General features: G+C 48.8%; 1 pseudogene; it reads right to left on the reverse strand.

Moving 5' to 3' along the window:
* Positions 1–1,799: 1,799 nt before the first annotated feature.
* The window catches only part of LOC101601163, a 36,640-nt pseudogene continuing 17,745 nt past the window's right edge, over positions 1,800–20,694 (reverse strand).

Raw genomic sequence — 20,694 nt, forward strand, 5'->3', positions numbered from 1 at the left:
GCATGTCTGGAGGCCACTTGCAGTGACAGGAGGCTCTGGGGTGCTCCTATCACTCACTGTCTTCTTTCAAATAAGTAATTTTTTTTAAGATTTATTTTTATTTATTTATTAGAGACAGAAAGGGAGAGAGAGAGAGAGAGAGAGAGAAAGAACATGCCAGGGCCTTTAGCCACTGCAAGTGAACTCCAGGTGCATGCACCACCATGTGCATCTGGCTTATGTGGGACCTGGAGAATCGAACCTGGGCCCTTAGGTTTCACAGACATGCGCCTTAACCACTAAGCCATCTCTCCAGCCCGTAGTAAATTTTTTAAAAATATATTGGTTGCATCATAGGATTGACACGAGAGGAAATGAGCTACAGGGGTAAAGTGTTCCAAGCAGCTCCTAGGCTATAGCCTCGGTTTTCCTTTTCATTGTTTCTATTTTGAGACAAGGTCTCACCATGTGATTCAGGCTGGGCTTGAACTCATGATCCTCCTGCCTCAACCTTCCAAGACAGGGATGTGCCACTGCGTGTAGCTGAGGAACTCAATTTTATCTCATTAACATTACATTTTAAAATCAATCTCCAATTCTGTCTTGGAAGACTTAGGTATCATGCCTGGTGTCAGAGATCAAACCCATGGCCTTGCACATACTGATCAATAACCCTACCACCGCTGGGCTGCAGCCCCGAGCCCGTTTTTCTTTATTTTGAGATAGGATCTTGCTAAGGTAATTGGGCTAGCTATCAACTCCCTCTGTAGGCCAGGCTGGGCTTGAACTCACCCTGTAGCCCAAGCTTGCCTTAAACTCACAATCCTCCTGCTTCAGCCTCCCAAATGGCTAAGATGGCAGTCCTATGTCACCAGGAGTTCCTGATTGCCATTGGCAGTCCCAATATTATTCCTTATCCTTTCTGGCAATGCAGTGAAAAATGAGGTTGAGCAGAGTAGAACTACTGTCCTCTCTGAGTTTTCAAAGATCGCCCTGTCCACTAGGCCATGGCCCAGCTAGGCTCCCCTCCCCTCCCTCCCCTCCCCTCCCCTCCCCTGTGCTCCGGCTCCTTCCCATCCCTCTGCTGGTCTTTAATGAGCTTGCTCTTTGATAATCGTCTTTCAACGAACTCAACAAACTGAAGCCGCAGATTTTTTTCTTCCTTTCTTTCTTTCAACAAAAGAGCTCATTGAATAAGCAATGGGATTTTCTATTTTTAAAGATGGAGCTGCAGACAAGGCCATGAGGAAGATCGCCGACAGTTACTCCTGAAGGTCACCAGGCCCTTAGGGGAAGGTCAGCATTGCGGGGCACCTTACGGAGCCAGCATGCAGGGCCACATCGCAGCACTTGCTCCCCTGGCCCAGGCTCCCCGGAGCGGTCAGGGCAGCAGTGTTCATCTTCTAAGGTCCCCACTCTGGTCCCCTATCCTCAGAGATTGTGTGATCCAGGGACTCAGGTTTCCTCACCTCTTCTGTCTCCCCGGAACATTGCTGGACACATCTAAGAGTCATGGAAACGCCACACTGGGGCCAGTGTTCCTCAGAACAAAACACTTTCCCGCTCTTCCCTACCTCCGTTCCAATCACTTCCAAGACCTTATCTTCAGAGAAACTGAGGCTCGGAGAGCTCCGTTTAGCTGCGTGTGGCTGAATTAGAGCTCAGATCTGAGATTCACGCCTTCACTCGGTTCCAGCTTTCTATACTGCTCCCTGTTGCACTGCAAATTGCTGCTTCAAAGACATGGAAGGTTCTGGAACTTTGAAGGTCTGTCTGGGCTGTGCCTGTTAAGTTTAAAATTTTTTTGTTTTAGTGAAAGAAAAAAAAAGGTGTATTTAGAATTAACCAGCTGGATCCAGTTTAGATGATCCCAATTTTGTTGGCAACATCCAAAGCATCATAATCGGGAGCCAGCCGGGCATAGGCCTTCTTCTCTCCATCAGGCCTGATCAGGGTGTTGACTTTGGCCACATCAAGGTCATAGAGTTTCTTCACAGCCTGTTTGATCTGGTGCTTGTTAGCCTTGACGTCCACAATGAACACCAGGGTGTTGTCTTCTACTTCATGGCCGACTCGGTGGTCAGGGGGAGCTTGATGATGGCACAGTGGTCAAGCTTGTTTCTCCTGGGGCGCTCTTCCAAGGGTATTTAGGCTGCCTCCGGAGGCGCAGTGTCTTGGGTCGCCGAAAGGTGGGTGACGTGCGGATCTTTTTCTTTTTGTGGCTGTGGACGCCTTTCAGCATGGCCTTCTTGGCTTTCAGGGCCTTTGCTTTGGCTTCAGCTTTGGGAGAGGCAGAGCTTCCTTCTTCACTTTTGGAGCCATCTTGGCGAAAAGCAAGTTTAAATTTTTATTCAGAACTGGGTGAGGAAGTTTCACTCCCTGATTGTTGTGTGCAAGTAGGCTCAGTTCCTTGTGCCTCAGTTTCCCCATCTAAAGTTTGGGGTCGATGGTATATCGAAGAGTTGGCCAGTAGGCACCATGATTTCACCTAGTTGAAAGAGAGAAGGTGCACCAGGAGAGCAAGATGACTTGTCCACAGTCACTCAGCTCCTAGGCCACCCTGCTTTACCCTGAATACAGGAGAGGAGCTGGAGAGATGGCTCAGCAGTTAAGTGCTTGCCTGCAAAGCCTAAGGACTAGAGTTTGATTCCCCAGGGCCCACATAAAGCCAGACAGATGCACAAGGTGGCACATGTGTCTAGAGTTCATTTGCAGCTGCTAGAGGCCCTGGCGTGCCCATTCTCTCTCTCTTCCCCCTTTCTCTCTTTCTCTCTCTCTAAATAATCAAATTAATAATAAAATATTTTTAAAAAGGAATCCAGAATGGGCTGGAGAGGTGGCTTGTCGGTTAAGCGCTTGCCTGTAAAGGCTAAGGACCTGGGTTCGAGGCTCAATACCCCACGACCCATGTTAGCCAGATGCACAAGGGGGTCGCACATGTCTGGAGTTCGTTTGCAGTGGCTGGAGGCCCTGTTGTGCCCATTCTCTCTCCCTCCCTCTCTCCCTCTCTCTCCCTCCCCCTCTCCCCCCCCCCGTCACTCTCAAATAAATAAACAAAAAATTAAAATAATTTTTAAAAAAGAATCCAAGAGACAGGGTCTCAAACCTGCGGTTCTGCCCCACGGTTCCGAGCACTTTCGTCTTCCTTCTCTGGAGCCTACACGCCCTCTGGTGGTCACAGGCCTGCAGCTGGGCCCTGTCCTCCCTATGCAAGCCTCCCCGGGGCCGCTCCCAGCACAGGTGGACTTGCCCTTGGCCTGAGGGTCAGTAGCTGGGGAGCCCATCGGAGGAGTCCAGGGTAGAAGACCCCCTTGTGCTGGCCCTGGCTCCGTGACTTCTGAGAGGTGTTCAGATAGGCGAAAATCACCGAGTAGTTAATTTCTGCTCTGATGCGTTTTCTCTTCTTGGCTCCTAAGAAAGGGGCGGTGGATGGTATTACCCAGACTCTCCGTCTTTGCATCAAATCATCCCTGCTTCCTGCCTTGTCTCTAGGGAATGCCCTGGGAGTTAAGGAGCATGAAGCTGCTGGGCTATATGGCTCCCCTGTGTCTGTGTTGATAAAAATCCTGTGGCTTTTTCACTTTGAACAGGAAACCACTTTGCCCCAACAGTTGCCTGCACATCCTAGGCGGTTGGGGATCAGGGCCGTCAGGCATCCCAAACACCTGCTGGGCCTCTTGAAATCTGAGTCAGCCATATCCATCTCCTCTTGTTCTCTCAAGAGTATCAAATAGAAACAAATCCGGCTTAGTCAGGAGAGCCTTTATTGGAAAGGATCTTTGCCAGCGGGAAAGGAGGGGTTATTACAAGCGGGCAGATGTTGGCCAGAAGGTCTGCATGCAGTTTAAAAGTTAAGCGCAGGGCTGGGGAGATGGATCAGTGTTAAAGGCGCTTGCTTGAAAGCCAGGAGTGGTGGCGCACACCTTTAACCCCAGCATTTGGGAGCAGAAGTAGGAGGCTCGCCATGAGTTCAAGGCCACCCTGAGATGACTACGTAGTGAATTCCAGGTCAGCCTGAGCTACAGCGAGATCCTACCTCAGGCAGCGGGGGGGGGGGAAGGTGCTTGCTTGCAAAACCTGCCACCCAGAATCCATATAAAGCCAGACCCAAACATGGCATAAGCATCTGGTGTTTGTACGCGTGTGCAGCACACACATACACACACACACACACACACACACGTTGAACACAAAAATGTTTGGTTTTAAAATATTTTAAGTGGTGGAGGGAGTTATCATGGGTTATTGTCTATAATTATGGAAGTTGTCAATAAAAAGAAGTTTAAAAATATTTTTTATTATTTATGAGAGGGGGTGGGTGTGCCAGAGCCTCCTGCTACTGCAAACAAACTCCAGACACATATATCACGTTGTTCATCTGGCTTTACACGGGTACTGGGGAATGGAACCCGGGCTGGCGGGCTTTGCAAGCCAAGTGCCTTTAACCACTGAGCCATCTGTCCAGCCCTCCTGTTTTTCTACAAAGGTAGAAATAGCCAAGAGCAGAGAAGCAGGTGACAGGGTAGGAAAGGCATGATGTCTTCCCTGTAGGCTGGCAAAGTTCGGGAGCTTCAGAAAAGAGCTAAAAGGGGTCTTGAGTGCTGGTAGTGGTGCGTGCCTGCAATTCCAGCACTCCAGAAGCAGAGGCAGGAGGATGGCTGCAAGCTCAAGACTAGCCTAGATTCCATAGCAAGTTCCAGGCCAGCCATGGCTATTTAGTGAGACCCTGTCTCAAAAACACAAGAAAGGCCTGGAGATGCCAGGCATGGTGGCGCACGCCTTTAATCCCAGCACTCAGGAGGCAGAGGTAGGAGGATCGCTGTGAGATCGAGGCCACCCTGAGACTACAGAGTGAATTCCAGGTCAGCCTGGGCTAGAGTGAGACCCTACCTCGAAAAATAAAAGACGGGGGCTGGAGAGATGGCTTAGCGGTTAAGGCACTTGCCTGCAAAGCCTAATGACCCAAGTTCAATTCCCCAAGACCCATGTAAGCCATCTGCACAAAGTGGCACAAGCAACTGGAGTTGTTTACACTTGCTGAAGACCCTGGTGCGGCCAAAGGGGAGACTCAGCTCAACAGAAGACTTGGTGTCATTCTGTTTCTAACAACCTTGAACTTATTTATTTATTTATTTACTTATTGTTTATGAGAAAGAGAGAGACAGAATGGGTGTGCCAAGGCTTCCTGCCACTGTAGATAAACTCCAGATGCATGCACCACCTTGTGCACCTGGCTTTACATGGGTACCGGGTAATTGAACCTGGGTCCTTATGCTTCGCAGGCAAGTGCCTTAACCACTGAATCATCTCTCCATCTGCGACTTTGAACTTCTTATCCTAAATGCTAGGATCACAGGCATGAGCCACCAGGACCAACGTATTTGGTCCCGGGGATGCACCTGGTAGCTCTATCTGGACAGCTATATCCCCAGCCCAAGCAGGGTCTTGAGAGAGTCCCAGGTTCCATCGGCCCTGCCTCACTGTATGTGTTGAGGGTACAAAGTCACCTAAAGAGGGCCTGGATGCCACCAGGGGTACCACAGGCCAGCTGCTAAGCCACTTTCACAGCACAGGGTCTGGAAGCTTCAGCTGGTGCTCAGGCCCCTCTGCTGCCATCTGCTGTCCCCTGAGATCCAAGTGTCACACGCTTTCACTTTCAGCTATCTGGGCCCAGCTGAACCCCATGAAGAGAAGGGACTGGAGTTTGGGTTCCATTAGGAACATCAGGTCCAGTGTGTCCAGCAGCAGGACAGGACAAAGGGCGGCGGCTGTGACCCGCATTTGATCTCCCTGAGCCCCTGTCTCCTTTCCTCCCTGGAGCCGTCCCTGCCACAGCCCCCAGGCCCTCCGTGCACAACCTGGGCTCACGGACTGTGTCTTGCTGAGCGTCCACGGTGGCTTCTTTTCATCACAGACAACTTCAAGTTCATTTGCTGTTTCCTCCTCTCCTGCCTTGGTGAAGTTCTGGCCACTGAGATCTTACCTGAAAGAAGACTTCCCCTCCCAAGGCTAGACAATTTTGTGTTAGAGAAAGTAACAGCACGAGGGGGAGAGAGAGAGAGAATTGGTCCCCCAGGGCCTCAGCCACTGTAATTGAACTCCAGACCCTTGCGCCACCTAGTGGGCATGTGCGACCTTGCACTTGCCTCACCTTTGTGCGTCTGGCTTATGTGGGATCTGGAAAGTAAGAACATGGGTCCTTTGGCTTTGTAGGAAAGTCCACTAAGCCATCTCTCCAGCCCTAGACAATTTTTTTTTAAATATTTACTTATTTGAGAGAAAGGCAGGTGGAGAGAGAGAGAATGGGTGTGCCAGGGCCTCTTGCCACTGAAAAACTCCAGATGCATGCATCCAGATGCATCCAGCTTTACGTGGGTATAGAACCTGGGTCCTTGGGCTTTACAGGCAAGTGCCTTGACTTCTGAGGTATCTCTCCAGCCCCCAAGGCTAGACAATCTTAACCTCCTCCAGTAGTCAGCTTCCACCAATGTTTAAAGACTTGTCACCGTTTTGCTGTGCAAAAAGAAATCTACCTTTCTCCAATGATTGTGATGGGGAGGTAATATGATGGAGAATGGAATTTCAAAGCGGAAAGTGTGGGGGGTGGGGAGGGAGGGAATTACCATGGGATTTTTTTTAATAATCGTGGAAAATGCTAATAAAAACATTAAAAAAAAAAAGAGAAAGCTACCTTTCTCCTGCAAAAGATGCCACCATAGCTCAATAATGGACTGCACAGTGAGCTCCAACCAGGGTCATAAACAGAACAAGGGACAAGAATTGCTGAGGAGATAGATTTCTGACCCCAGGGACACGTGGCGACCTTCATTCGGAATAGCAGACCACTGGGGCATTTGTGACTGTCCTGGAGCCTCTCATGTGATATTCCTGCCAAAGTACAAACCTCGTGTCTGCAACCTATTAGCGCGATCATTTTGTTGCTGCTGCTGCTTGACCCTTTTCTGTTCTATTTTGTTCATTTCATACTTTTTTTTGGACGTTGTCCCCTGTTAGCTGTGAACTTGTTGCTATAAAGCTTTTTCTTCCCCCCTCCACTGTGTTCCTTGAGTCACTGGCTCTGATGTCCCCAGGAATAACTTTTGGTGGCGACACATCCCAGGCCCTGCACTCTTCCCCAGATAGCCGGCTCCAGAATGTTCCGCAGCCGCTGCGTGAGTGGATGTCTGATACTGCAAGTAAACCGCTAGCCAAGTAGTTCCAGGGAGAGACTTGTGTACTTCTGACCTGTGTCAAGGGCAAATGACAGTTAGATTGGAGAGCAGACTTTGGGTTCTGGCCCGGGGTACCCGTGTTTTGAGATGTGTGGTCCCTGGCCTGAGGAAGCCGGGTGCTAGGGTTACCTGCTGGCTGCTGAGACAAAGAAGCAGCTTAAGGAAAGAAAGGGTTTATCTCAGTTTACAAGTTCCCGGGGCGAGGGGCAGGGGAGCTCCTTGGCGGCAGGAACAGGGAGCTGACTCACAGGGCTAGCCAGAGGAAGCAGCCCGGCTCCCAGCCCTCAGTGGGCGGCACCAATGCACCCCAGGGCCCGCCCCTCAGTGACATCCGTCCTTCATCAAGACCCTACCTCCCACAAGCTCCACCAGTGGGGCCAGGAGCCGCCTCACACACTGGGGCTGCGGGAGACACTGTACATTCGAACCACCGCTGGCTGGTGGCGCAGCCTGTAATGCCACCACTTGGGAGGAGGAGGCAGGAAGATCACACGTGCGCTGTCACCTCAGCTACAGTGAGCTCCAGGCCGGCTTCGGCCACATGAGACCCCATGTCAAAAAAAAAAAAAAAAAAAAAAGGAGAGATGGCTTAGTGGTTAAGCGCTTGCCTGTGAAGCCTAAGGACCCCAGTTCGAGGCTCGGTTCCCCAGATCCCACTTTAGCCAGATGCACAAGGGGGCGCACGCGTCTGGAGTTCGTTAGCAGAGGCTGGAAGCCCCGGCGCGCCCATTCTCTCTCTCTCTCCCTCTATCTGTCTTTCTGTGTCTGTCGCTCACAAATAAATAAATAAATAAATAATTTAAAAAAAAAAAATCCTGGAGGAGAGGTCATGAACGTCAGTTGTCCGCTACAGTTCTTGTTTTGTTTTGTTTTGTTTTGTTTTGTTTTGTTTTGTTTTGTTTTTTGAGGTAGAGTCTCACCCTGGCCCAGGCTGACCTAGAATTCACTCTGTAGTCTCAGGCTGGCCTCGAATTGACAGCAATCCTCCTACCTCTGCCTCCCGAATGATGGGATTAAAGGCGTGCGCCACCAAGCCTGGCCAAAACTATGAGTTCTTTCACAACTTCCTGCCCGGTGCTCAAAAAAAGATATATAATAATAATACAACCACAGAATTTGCCTAAATAAATGAAAGGAGAAAACTGAAGCCACCTTCAACTTCCCTCCCATCAAAAATGAACACTTGCTGAGCGTGGTGGCGCACACCTTTAGTTCCAGCACTCGGGAGGCAGAGGTGGGAGGATCGCCATGAGTTTGAGGCCTGAGATTACAGAGTGAATTCCAGGTCAGCCTGGGCTAGAGTGAGACCCTTCCTTGCAACCCCCCTCCAACAAAAGAATTCTAGAGACGGGCGTGGTGGTGCACGCCTTTGGAAGATCATGGAGAGTTCAAGGCCACCCTGAGACTATATAGTGAATTCCAGGTAAATCTGGGCTAGAGTGAGACCCTACCTCAGAAAACAAACAAAGCTCATAGTTTCTCTGAGTTCCTTTGTAACCTCTAAACTGGCTAACTTGTGAGCTGTCTGCCTCTGGCCTTGAGAATTGATGGGATGCCGGGAGTCTTCCTATGAGAAGCATACGTGACTCCTCCAGTCCTGCTCATTAGGTCTCTAGGACAGAGTGTAGATGTCCTCCCGGAGGTTCCTGTGGACAGGGGTCAGCAGATGCTCTTGGTGAGCTTGGGTTGGACAGGACCACGGAGATGTAGATGCTGCTGTCGTCCTGGAGGACCGGGAAGGAGGCGAGAGAGGGCAGAGGCGTGGCTGTCACGGCGCTGTCTCTGTCTCACAGCGGCCGGTCACCTCTGACCTGAGTGTCCTGCCCACACCTCAGCCCCCCATCCTCCCGCCACGCCCTGCCCACCGCCCGTCACTTCCTTCAGGCCTGAGTCTGAGCTGCTGGCCTTTGGGGTCCATCTGGGGTCTGGATGTTGCCCTAGAGGGAGAAAACGTCCCGGGGGGGGCTGGCAAGACGCTCCGTGCATAAAGCACAGGCTTGAAGACTGGAGGTTGGATCTTCGGCACCCACGTAAATACTGGCGGGGGGAGGGGCGGGCACCTGTAATCGCAGCCCTCTAGCTTGGGGATGCCAGAGGTAGACTAGCCTAGCTGAATCTAGTGTGCTCTGGGCTCCAAGTGAGAGAGTCTGTCTTAGTGAGGAAAGTGGAGAGCGACACAGGAAGACATGAAACGATAACCTCTGGTCTCCACATGCATGTGCACTCACCTACACACACACACACACACACACACACACAAAGAGAGAACATCAGGGCGTGCTGAAGCAGGTTGCCGTGACAGCTGGGCAGAGGATGTAGCAATGAGGTTTTCCGCTGGGTCCGGTCTCAGAGGACCGTGGTAGAGTAGAGGCTGTCCTAGGTTAGCTGCTGGAATGGGTTGGCTCAGAGGAAGGGTTGTGTCAGAGCCACGGCCATGGTGACCCTGCACCCCACCTTCCTGGCTGGGCTCCAGACGGGCAGCGGGGGGGTGGGGGGGACAGGAGACAGCCAGCAGGGGGAGAGGGTCCTCTGAGAAGCCCCGCCCCAGCCTGGAAATCAGCCAGAGCACAAGGTCGCCCTCCCCCTGAGATGCATAGTCGCCATCCTGCCCTCTCTCCCACGGCTCCCTGCTCACCCCCACATACCTGCTTTCCCTTCCCTGCATGCACCCCACCTTCCTCTCTCCCATACAGCTTCAGCTCAGACTTGAGCGGCTGGGGTCTATTCTCCTGCCGCCCCGGGGGGTCCTGGACTTGTTTCCCTAGTGAATGGTCTGGGCACTCTTCCTGAAGACCATGCGAGTGTTCTCAAAGCTTTGTCCCTGGGCTGTCTATTCTGTCCCACTATCTGTTTATCCTAATCCTGATGCTGTAGCTTTTAATATATTCTGAGATCAGGCAGTGGGAGCCCCATTCGCTATGATTTTGGAATCCTTGTGAATTTTACAATATGAACTATTCATTTCGGAAGAAATGCCATTGGGGGCTGGAGAGATAGCTTAGTGGTTAAGCGCTTGCCTGTGAAGCCTAAGGACCCCGGTTCGAGGCTCGGTTTCCCAGGTCCCATGTTAGCCAGATGCACAAGGGGGCGCACGTGTCTGGAGTTCGTTTGCAGAGGCTGGAAGCCCTGGCGCGCCCATTCTCTCTCTCTCCCTCCATCTGTCTTTCTCTCTGTGTCTGTCACTCTCAAATAAATAAATAAATATTTATAAAAAAAAAAAAAAGAAAGAAATGCCATTGGGATCTGGCGAGGAGTGTATTAAATTTGTAGGCTGTGGGGGAGGGCAATGTATCTCAGTGTATCAGTCCTTCCATTCTACAAACATGAGATGACTTCCATTCATTTATTGATTTATTTATCTTTTTTTTTTTTTCAGTTTTTCAAGATAGGGTCTCTCAGGCTGTAGAGATGGTTTAGTGATTAAGACATTTGCCTGTGAAGCCAAAGGACCCATGTTAGATTTCCCAGTACCCATGTCCACTCTTTCTCTCAAATAAATAAATAATTTTTTAAAAGAGATCGGGTCTCTCTCTAGCTCAGGCTGACCTGGAATTCACTAGGTAGTCTCAGGCTGTCCTTGAACTCATGGCGATCCTCCTACCTCTGCCTCCCAAGTGCCGGGAGCGCCCAGTAGAGAGAGAATGGGCACACCAGGACCTCTAGCTGCTGCAAATGAATTCCAGATGCATGTGCCACTTCGTACATCTGGCTTTATGTGGGACCTGGGGAATTGAACCCAGGTCCTTAGGCTTTGCAGGCAAGCGTTTTAACCACTGAGCCATCTCTCCAGCCCGCCCCTTCCATTTATGTGTGTCTTCTGTAATTGCTTTCTGCAATCTTTCGCACATGTGTGTGCACACTGTGAGGCCAGAGGAGAACTTGGAGTGCTTCTCTCTATCTATCGCGCCTCCGTGTACTTCCTTGAGACAGCGTTTCTCCCTCGGTCTGGACAGTAGAAACACAAGTGATTTTTCTGTGCTGACTCTATAGCGTCGCTGAAATCCATCCAGTAGCTACAACAGATGTGTGGTGAAGGTTTTAGCGTTTTCAACATCTAAGACCATATTCCCTGCAAGCAGACCACTTGACTTCCTCCGTTCCCGTTTGCATGCCTCCTCTTTCTTTTTTCTCGCTTAACTGCTTTGGCTTTAACTTGCAATACTCCAGGGAGAGGGGATAATCTTGCCTTGTTCCCAATCTTGCACACAGCTTTCAGTCTTTCTCCATTAGGTGCCACGAAAGATGAGCTTCACCCAACTGTCTTGTGTATGTATGTGTATATATGTGTATGTATGTATGTATATATATAGATAGGGGCTGGAGAGATGGCTTAGCGGTTAAGCGCTTGCCTGTGAAGCCTAAGGACCCCGGTTCGAGGCTCGGTTCCCCAGGTCCCGCATTAGCCAGATGCACAAGGGGGCGCACGCGTCTGGAGTTCATTTGCAGAGGCTGGAAGCCCTGTCGCACCCATTCTCTCTCTCTCTCTCCCTTTATCTGTCTTTCTCTCTGCGTCTGTCTCTCTCAAATAAAATAAAAAAAAATAAAAATATATAGATAGATAGATAGATATACATATATATAGATACACATATAGTAGTATAGTGAATTTGCTTCCTCCTTCATGAATCCAAGCTGAGAGCCTTCTGCTCTCCCTCCGTGTTCCCTTACTGGCTCCTTGACTTCCTGAGTCCCGTGTGCCACGCTTAGCTCCCTGCAGTCGTGATGATCCACTCAGCTTTCACACTCAGTTGCGGAACTCTAGCGTATAACAGATAGGCGAGGGGCATATGGCTAAATTCCAGCTGACAAGATCCAGCAGAAGCTGTAGATGCCGCCTTGAAGAAGACCCTAGGAGGACGGTGAGCAGCTGGACATGTAACCTGTGTGTCCTTTCTTCCTCAGCCCCGTTGCCGCCCTGCACGGAGCCCTGGAAGCTGTCTCAGACCATGAGGCCGACTTCACGATGAAATAGTGTTATGAATGTTGGAGCCTCAGACCCTAAGAATACTGGCCTCTGCTGTCTGTCTTTGTTTCTTTTTAGTAGATGAAAAATAAGTCAAAACTCTCTTGTATAGGGCTGTAGGGATGGCTTAGCCATTAAGGTGTTTGTCTACAAAGCCAAAGGAGCCAGGTTGGCTTCCCCAGGACCCATGTAAGCCAGATGCACAAGGGGGCGCACACGTCTGGAGTTTGTAGTGGCTGGAGGCCCTGGCGTGCCCATTCTCTCTCTCTCTCTCTGTCAAATAAATAAATAAATATATTTTTAAAAAATGAAAGCTCTCGGGCTGGAGAGATGGCTTAGCGGTTAAGCGCTTGCCTGTGAAGCCTAAGGACCCCGGTTCGAGGCTCGCTTCCCCAGGTCCCACATTAGCCAGATGCACAAGGGGGCGCACGCGTCTGGAGTTCGTTTGCAGAGGCTGGAAGCCCTGGCGTGCCCATTCTCTCTTTCCCTCTATCTGTCTTTCTCTCTGTGTCTGTCGCTCTCAAATAAATAAATAAATAAATAAATTTAAAAAAAAAATGAAAGCTCTCTTGTTTGAACTACAGTTACTTCTCATCTCTGGTGCTACAACTGGACACAATTTCTAAGCAACACGGTCCTTCAACTTGTTAACTGGAATGGTTGGCTGCTGAGGAAGAAAGTAGTACTCAGGCACAATTGTATTTTATAGATATTTTTGATTTTTTTTTTTTTATCTGAGCTGAATCTTTAAACCCTTCTCCTGCGTCCTTAGGAACCATGTTCAACTTTCTCTTTAGGTCTGTGTGTCTCTCTGCCAAGAAACAGTCATTCTTTTTTTTTAAGATTTATTTTTATTTATTAGAGACAGAGAGAGAGAGAGAGAGAATGGACGCCCCAGGGCCTCTAGCCACTGCAAACGAACTCTAGACGCATGTGCCACCATGTACATCTGGCTTACGTGGGACCTGAAGAATCGAACCTGGTTCCTTAGACTTCGCAGACAAATGCCTTAACTGCTAAGCCATCTCTCTAGTCCCAGACACTGTTTTATCTGTAACAATTTTTTAAAGTTTTTTTTTTTATTATTTTAAATTTTCTTTATGTGAGGTAGAAGGAGACTATGGGCATGTCAGGGTCTCCTGCCACTGCAAACCAACTCCAGACACAAGCACCACTTTGTGCAGCTGGCTTTATGTGGGGTCTATGCTGGGGAACTGAACCAAGGCCAGCAGGTTTTGCAAACAAGCACCTTTAAATGCTGAGCTATCTTATCCACTCTAAAGTAGTTTTTTTTAAAAAAATGTTAGTGAATTTGTCAGTTTTTTTTTTTAATTGTTATTATTCATTACTACTGACTGGGTTTTGCTTAGGGAGGTCTCACGGACTCGATGTAAGAATACAGTCGCATTTTTTTTCCAGCACTAAGATTGCTTTCCCCCATTGGAATCTTTGGCTCCTATGGGGGTTCAATGAGGGCTGCTCGCGTAAGTGCAGAAGAGGGGTTTGTTTTCTGAAGCATGGGCAGCTCAGCCGTGTCTACACCACTAAAGATCACCACTCCCTCTCCTGGCAGCAGTAATTATTGCCAACGGCCCCTCTGGGAGCGGTGGGCGCTCGTGCGCCCCTCCCGCGCCCGTGATGAAATGCGGGCTGGGTGCGGTGCGGGAAGCCGCGGCCCCCGCGAGCCCAGGAGTGGACCACGGCTTTCCGCGGCCTCCTCCCCGCCCTCCGGCCCTAACGCTCTTCCTGCCCCTCTTTCTTTTGCTAATATTTTATTTTTACTTATTTATTTGAGAGAGATACAGAAATAGGCAAGGAGGGGGAGAGAGAGAGAGAGAGAGAGAATGGGCGTGCCAGGGCCTCCAGCCACTCACTGCAAAGGAACTCCAGATGCATGTGCCCCTGGCTAACGTGGGTTCTTTGGCTTTACAGGCAAGCGCCTTTTTATCGCTAAGCTATCTCTCCAGCCCAGGCAGAACATTTTAGTAGCCCTGAAAACAATATTTTAAAAAAATTTTTTTGTTCATTTTTATTTATTTATTTGAGAGTGACAGAGAGAGAGAGAAAGAGGCAGATAGAGACAGAGAGAGAATGGGCGCACCAGGGCCTCCAGCCACTGCAAACGAACTCCAGACACGTGCGCCCCCCTGTGCATCTGGCTAACTTGGGTCCTGGGGAATCGAGCCTCGAACCAGGGTCCTTAGGTCCACAGGCAAGCGCTTAACCGCTAAGCCATCTCTCCAGCCCCTGAAAACAATATTTTACCAATCATTTTAGCAATAACTTTAAGCCAGTTCATTTAACCTACAAATTGTATGTCAGGGAAAGACAAGACAGTATAAAAACTTGGCATCCATGTTTGAAAACAACTTTGGCTAGTCTGTATACCTATGCAGGTACCAATTACCCCCCAAACTGGAAGCAGAGCAGCAGAGTTTAAGCTTATTTTTCTATAGCAGGAAACATGTCTTAAGTATCAATATATCTATAAGCAATGAACTTGAGATACCAGAAATGAGACAATTAAGTAAACCTTCACTGAGACTGATTATGCATAGCTTAAGAATAAAGTCTGAAAATTTGGAAGAACAAAAAAATTTTAAAAATTAATTAATTTTATAAAAAGAATAAAGTCAAACCTGGTCATTGTTGAGCTGAACTAGCCTGATTTTAAGCATACATTAGAGGCATTTTTGACAGGTAATTTCTTAAACAAATGTCCTTAACCGTTGAACAATTTTTTCCATTGAACAATTTTATAGCTTAACATAAAGAAATATTTATGACTGTTAGAATATATAAGGCTTAGAAAAACTATATTAACATTGTTTGTATACAGTGGATTTCTGTAAGACATGGGGAGCTTCCTCAGTTTTTCTAAGAACAAAATCACAATAAGTCACTTTTTAAAATTTTTTATTTATTTATTTATTTGAGAGACAAAGAGGCAGAGGGAGAGAGAGAGGGAGAGAATGGGCACACTAGGACCTGTAGCCACTGTAAATGAACTCCAGATGCATGCGCCATCTTGTGCATCTGTCCTATGTGGGTACTGGAGAATCAAATCTGGATCCTTTGGCTTTGCAGGCAAGCACTTTGACCACCAAGCATTTCTCCAGCCCCAATAAGTCACTTTAAAATAAAATGAAGTTTAGCTTGGCGTGGTGGCACACGCCTTTAATCCCAGCACTCGGGAGGCAGAGGTAGAAGGATCACCATGAGTTCAAGGCCACCCCGAGACTACATAGTTAATTCCAGGTCATCCTGGACCAGAGTAAAACCCTATCTCAAAAAAACAAAATGAATAAATAAGTAAATAAATAAGTTTTATTTATTCAAGAGAGAGAGAGAATGGATGCACCAGGGCCTCCAGCCACTGCAAACAAATTCCAGATGCATTCACCGCCCTGTGCATCTGGCTTTTGTGGGTCCTAGGGAATCGAACCAGGGTCCTTTGGCTTTGCAGGCAAATGCCTTAACTGCTAAGCCATCCCTCCAGCCCAATAAGTCACTTTGTATAAGACCTAGTTTATAACATCAGTGATAAATCACCCAGAAAAACCAGCATGAACAAGACAAGAACCATTTTGAAATTACAAAGCTTTAGCTTACAAAATAAATAAATAAATATTTTTGAATGCCAGGCTTGGGGGCTGGAGAAATTGCTTAATGGTTAAGGCATTTGCCTGTGAAGTCTAAGGACCCAGGTTTGAATCCCCAGTACCTACATAAGCCAGATACACAAGGTGGCGCATGCATCTGGAGTTCGTTTACAGTGGCTGAATGCCCTGGCGTGCCCATTCCCTCTATGTGCGCCTCTCTCTCTCTCTCTCTCTGGATAAATATTTCTTTGAAGCCAGGCATGGTGGCACAGGCTTGTAATTCCAGCCTGGGGAAGCAGAAATAGAAGGATCCCTAGAGCTAGCTGGCCGTCCAAGTCAGCTTAATTGGTGAATTCCAGGCCAATGAGAAAGTTTGTCTCAAAAAGAAAAGAAAAGGAAGGAGGAGGAAGGGAGGGGAGGGGAGGGGAAGGGATGGGAAAGGAGAGGAGGGGAGGGGAAGGTAAAGGAGAAGAAAGGAGAGGAGAAGAGAGAAGGGAAGGAGAGAGGAGGGGTGGGGAGGGGAGAGGAGAGGAGGAGAGAGAAGAAGAGGAGAAGGGGAGAGAAGAGTGAGCCAGCATTTCAGAGGAATGACGCCGAGCTTCTCCTCTCCACACACAAGCTTACGTGTGTACCTGCACGCCCACACGCATGCAATCACAAACATGCAAACACAGTGAGTTGGCATGTAAAAGAAACCCTTACTCCCCTGGGTGGTGGTGTGAGGAGGCAACGAAACCTTTAGGAGGAAGAGGCCGATTGGGAGGTCCTAAGGTCGCTGGGGTTTGCTCTTGGAGGGAATGGAAGGAACCCATATGTTCTTCTGCCTTCTGGGCCTGGCATGAGCTATTAGCTCATTCATTTCACACCATGGCTCTGAGCACCCCCACTAGAGGCCCAAAGCAAGAAACCCACCCAATCTTGGACTGGAACCTCCAAATCTCAGCCAAAATGAACCTCTTCTCTTTACACATGAAGTTGCATATTTGGTTATAGTAACAAAGCCACCGAATGGGCCAGGTGGGCACGATGCAGGGTAAATACCAGAAAGTGTGGGGCTGTAAGGTGAGACGGGGCGGGGGCGGGGAGCTGAATGTTGTCTCTGGGAGTGTGGAAGGACACGGAAGGTCCTGGGGAGTCCCTGGGGGCGTGAAGGGGGTGAGCTGATAGTAGACACAACAGATGGACCAGGCCAGGTGCTGGGGTTCCTGTTTGGGAGAGGCGCCACAGGGCACGTGCCTCCAGCCTCCTTCTGAACCAGGCTGCCTGTGGCCCCCCACCAAACATGGAGAGGCCTTGGGGTGCTGGCATCCAGCCTAGTGGACTACAAGGGCTCAGTCAACCTGTCTCTGATTAGGGCTACCTCACACATGACCTTATACCGCCCCCTGGTGTCGATTCATGGGGTTGCACTGGGTCTTCCTGAAGTGGCTGGAAGAAACTAAAAATGAGGTGGTGGGATGGGTGAGTGGGTTTTATTTAACCTTTTAGGATTTTTGTTTTGTTTTGTTTGTTTTTGCTTTTGTTTTTGTTTTTGTTTTTGTTTTTGTTTTTCAAGGTAGGGTCTTGCTCTAGCCCAGGCTGACCTGGAATTAACTATGGAGTCTCAGGGTGGCCTTGAACTCACGGCAATCCTCCTACCTCTGCCTCCCGAGTGCTGGGATTAAAGGTGTGCACCACCACGCCCTGCTAGGAAGGATCACTTTTGAAAATGAAGTTTTTTCTTGATTACTGGGGAAAGTTGAAACTCAGACTTGAGTCCACTTCTGGAGGTGAAATGGGGAAATCTCAGACAGCCATAGCTAAGTATCAGGTATGTGTCATCTAGTGGGAGACAAAGTTTAGGGGTGTTTAGATGGAAAGCAAACCTGAGGGGTTTTTGTGAACATGGAAAACAATGAAGAAAGCCGGGTGTGCATGTGTGTTTCCATGCAAAGGGAAGGCCAGAGGTCAGATCAGCCCTGACCCTTGTAGCCTGTTACAGACAGGGACACATAAGCTGTCCCCCAGAGGCCTGGCTCCTGGAGCTGCAATCCCACATGGCTGCTCCCTCACCGCACACACATCGTGGAAGTCCTGCCTCACAGAGTCATGTGTCTCCAGATACCACAGTCCCTGTGTTGCTGCTACCTGACAGTCTTACCACATGCCCCCAAAAGCCCTCGGTGTGCCTTGGGGACACTCATACATGTTCACATGCATGCATTTACGTGGATACATAAACATATGTCCAGTTTGCTGGTACACCAAATACCAAGTGACTCCTAGAAGCCAGAATAGTGGTGGTGAGCTGACCCAGTGTTAGGAACCCAGACAGTGAGCAGCTGTCCAGGCCCTAGGCCCCTCCCTGGGGGATTCTAGGCAGGAGCTCTACCACTGAGCCATGCCCCAGCCCCTCACTGGGGGATTCTAGGCAGGAGCTCTACCACTGAGCCACACCCCAGCCCCTCACTGGGGGATTCTAGGCAGGAGCTCTACCACTGAGCCACACCCCAGCCCCTCCCTGGGGGATTCTAGGCAGGAGCTCTACCACAGAGCCATACCCCCAGCCCCTCACTGGGGGATTCTAGGCAGGAGCTCTACCACTGAGCCACACCCCCAGCCCCTCACTGGGAGATTCTAGGCAGGAGTTCTACCACTGAGCCATGCCCCAGCCCCTCACTGGGGATTCTGTGAAAGCATTGTGCTGCTGAGCCACACCCACTTGGATTTTTTTTTAAGACAGGGTCTTGCTATGTAGTCCAGGCTGGTCTTAGATTAGACTGTGGCTGGAACTGACTGATGGATACTTAAAAGTATACTGAGAATAAAATAAGCAGAACAAAGAAGACCCCCTCTTCTTAAAGAACTTTCCACAGGACAGGGTTCCCCCCAAATTGCCTTGGATTTCTGAGGGGCTGAGTGTTTTGGAAGCTGATTGCTTGATGGGCTCCCTCACCTGTATGGATGTGTCTTATTAGGTCACACCACTCATTCATGCAAGTATACAGATGTGTGAGCATCTGTGGGTGCCTCAGCTGGCAGAATTCATGCCCATCAGTGGTCCCTCCTCCCTGCTGGCATACTTGGCCAAGGCCGGGATGGGTGAGTGCTGCCACCTTCCGGTCAGCGTGGGAACAGCATACAGAGAGCTGTGGGGCTTGCCTACTGAATCCTTTTTATTATTAACAACTCCCATGATTGTAGACAATATCCCATGGTAATGCCCTGCCTCCCCTCACTTTCCCCTTTGAAACTCCATTCTCCATCATATCCCCTCCCATTCTCAATCAGTCTCTCTTTTATTTTGATGTCATAACCCTCCTCTTATGAGGGTCTTGTGTAGGTAGTATCAGGCACTGTGAGGTCATGGATATCCAGGCCATTCTGTGTCTGGGGGGAGCAGGTTGCAAGGAATCCTACCCTCCTTTTGGCTCCTACATTCTTTCCGTCACCTCTTCCGCAATAGACCCTGAGCCTTGGAAGGTGTGATAGAGATACTGCAGTGCTGAGCACTCCTGTCACTTCTTCCCAGAACCATGATACTGAGTCATCTCAAGGTCACTGCCATCTGAAAAGAGAAGATTCTCTACCCAAAGTGAGAGTAGCATTAATATATGGGTATGAACATTGAAAGAAGTGCTTACTGGGCAGTTTGATGAGCATAATATATACATTTATCCAGACAAAAGTAGATGTTAAAACCTTGCTCTCATGACACCCGTTTTAAGTTTTCTGTATCAGGGATGTATTCCCTCCCATAGAGCGGGCCTCCAGTCCAACTGGAGGGCAGTTGGCTCACTTGGCGGGGCTGGCAAAATTTAAGACTTGCAGTGTCCACTGTTGAATATCTTCACTGGTGATTTCTTTCTCTCCCATTGAACTGCATGCAGAATGGATTCTTCTAGCTTTCTGCGAACTGGTCTACATGGAAGAGGTTTTCAGCTCAGTTCCAGCAGGATTTCTCAGTGGTCTTGCAGCCCAAGTATGTGGAGTCTTCAGCAATAGGGTCTTACCATCTATTCCTGGTGGGAAACCAAGGGCCTCAGCAATGGCCTGTAATGTTTTGGGGGCATCAGGGACCTCCCTGGCCAACAACTCACTGGAAAGTATCCCATCACTGGTACTGAAATTTTTCTAGCAACAATTTACAGCTCCTGAGTGTTCCAATGTCCAAAAAAGTAGGTTTCCATATGACTTATTTATGTCCTCTTAGATTTTGATTAGCCCTCCCTCCACCTTCCCTTTACTCAATCTCTTCCCCTGACTTCACTTGGGCCTTTTCACCCCCATTAATCTATTCTTCTACTAACATATATACAATACCATCCTATTAAGTACCCCCCTCCCTTCCTGTCTCTTCCCTTTATATCTATTTTCTAGCTTACTGGCCTTTGCTACTAAGTTTTCTTCCTACTCACACAGAAGTCCAATCATCTGTAGCTAGGATTCACATATGAGAGAGAACATGTGATGCTTGACTTTCTGGGTCTGGGTTAACTCACTTAGTATAATCCTTTCTAGACCCATCCAATTTCCTGAAAACCTAATAACTTCATTTTTCTTTACTGCTGAGAAGTCCATTGTATAAATGTGCCATATCTTCATTATCCACTCATCAGTTGAGGGACATCTAGGCTACTTCCATTTCCCGGCTATTGTGAAATGAGGGGCAATAAACATGGTTGAGCAAGTGTCTCTAAGGAAATTAGACGAGTCCTTAGAATATATGCCTTGGAGTGCTATAGCTGGGTCATATGGTAGATCTATTTTTAGCTGTCTTAGGCACCTCCACACTGATTTCTCCACACTGGCTGGACCAGATTGCATTCCCACCAGCAGTGTAGAATGGTTCCTCTGTTTCCACATCCCCACCAACATTTATGATCATTTGTTTTCATGATGGTAGCCAATCTGATTGGAGTGAGATGGAATCTCAATG

The sequence above is a fragment of the Jaculus jaculus genome, chromosome 2 (genome assembly GCF_020740685.1).
Source record: "Jaculus jaculus isolate mJacJac1 chromosome 2, mJacJac1.mat.Y.cur, whole genome shotgun sequence".
Classification (NCBI taxonomy): Eukaryota; Metazoa; Chordata; class Mammalia; order Rodentia; family Dipodidae; genus Jaculus; species Jaculus jaculus.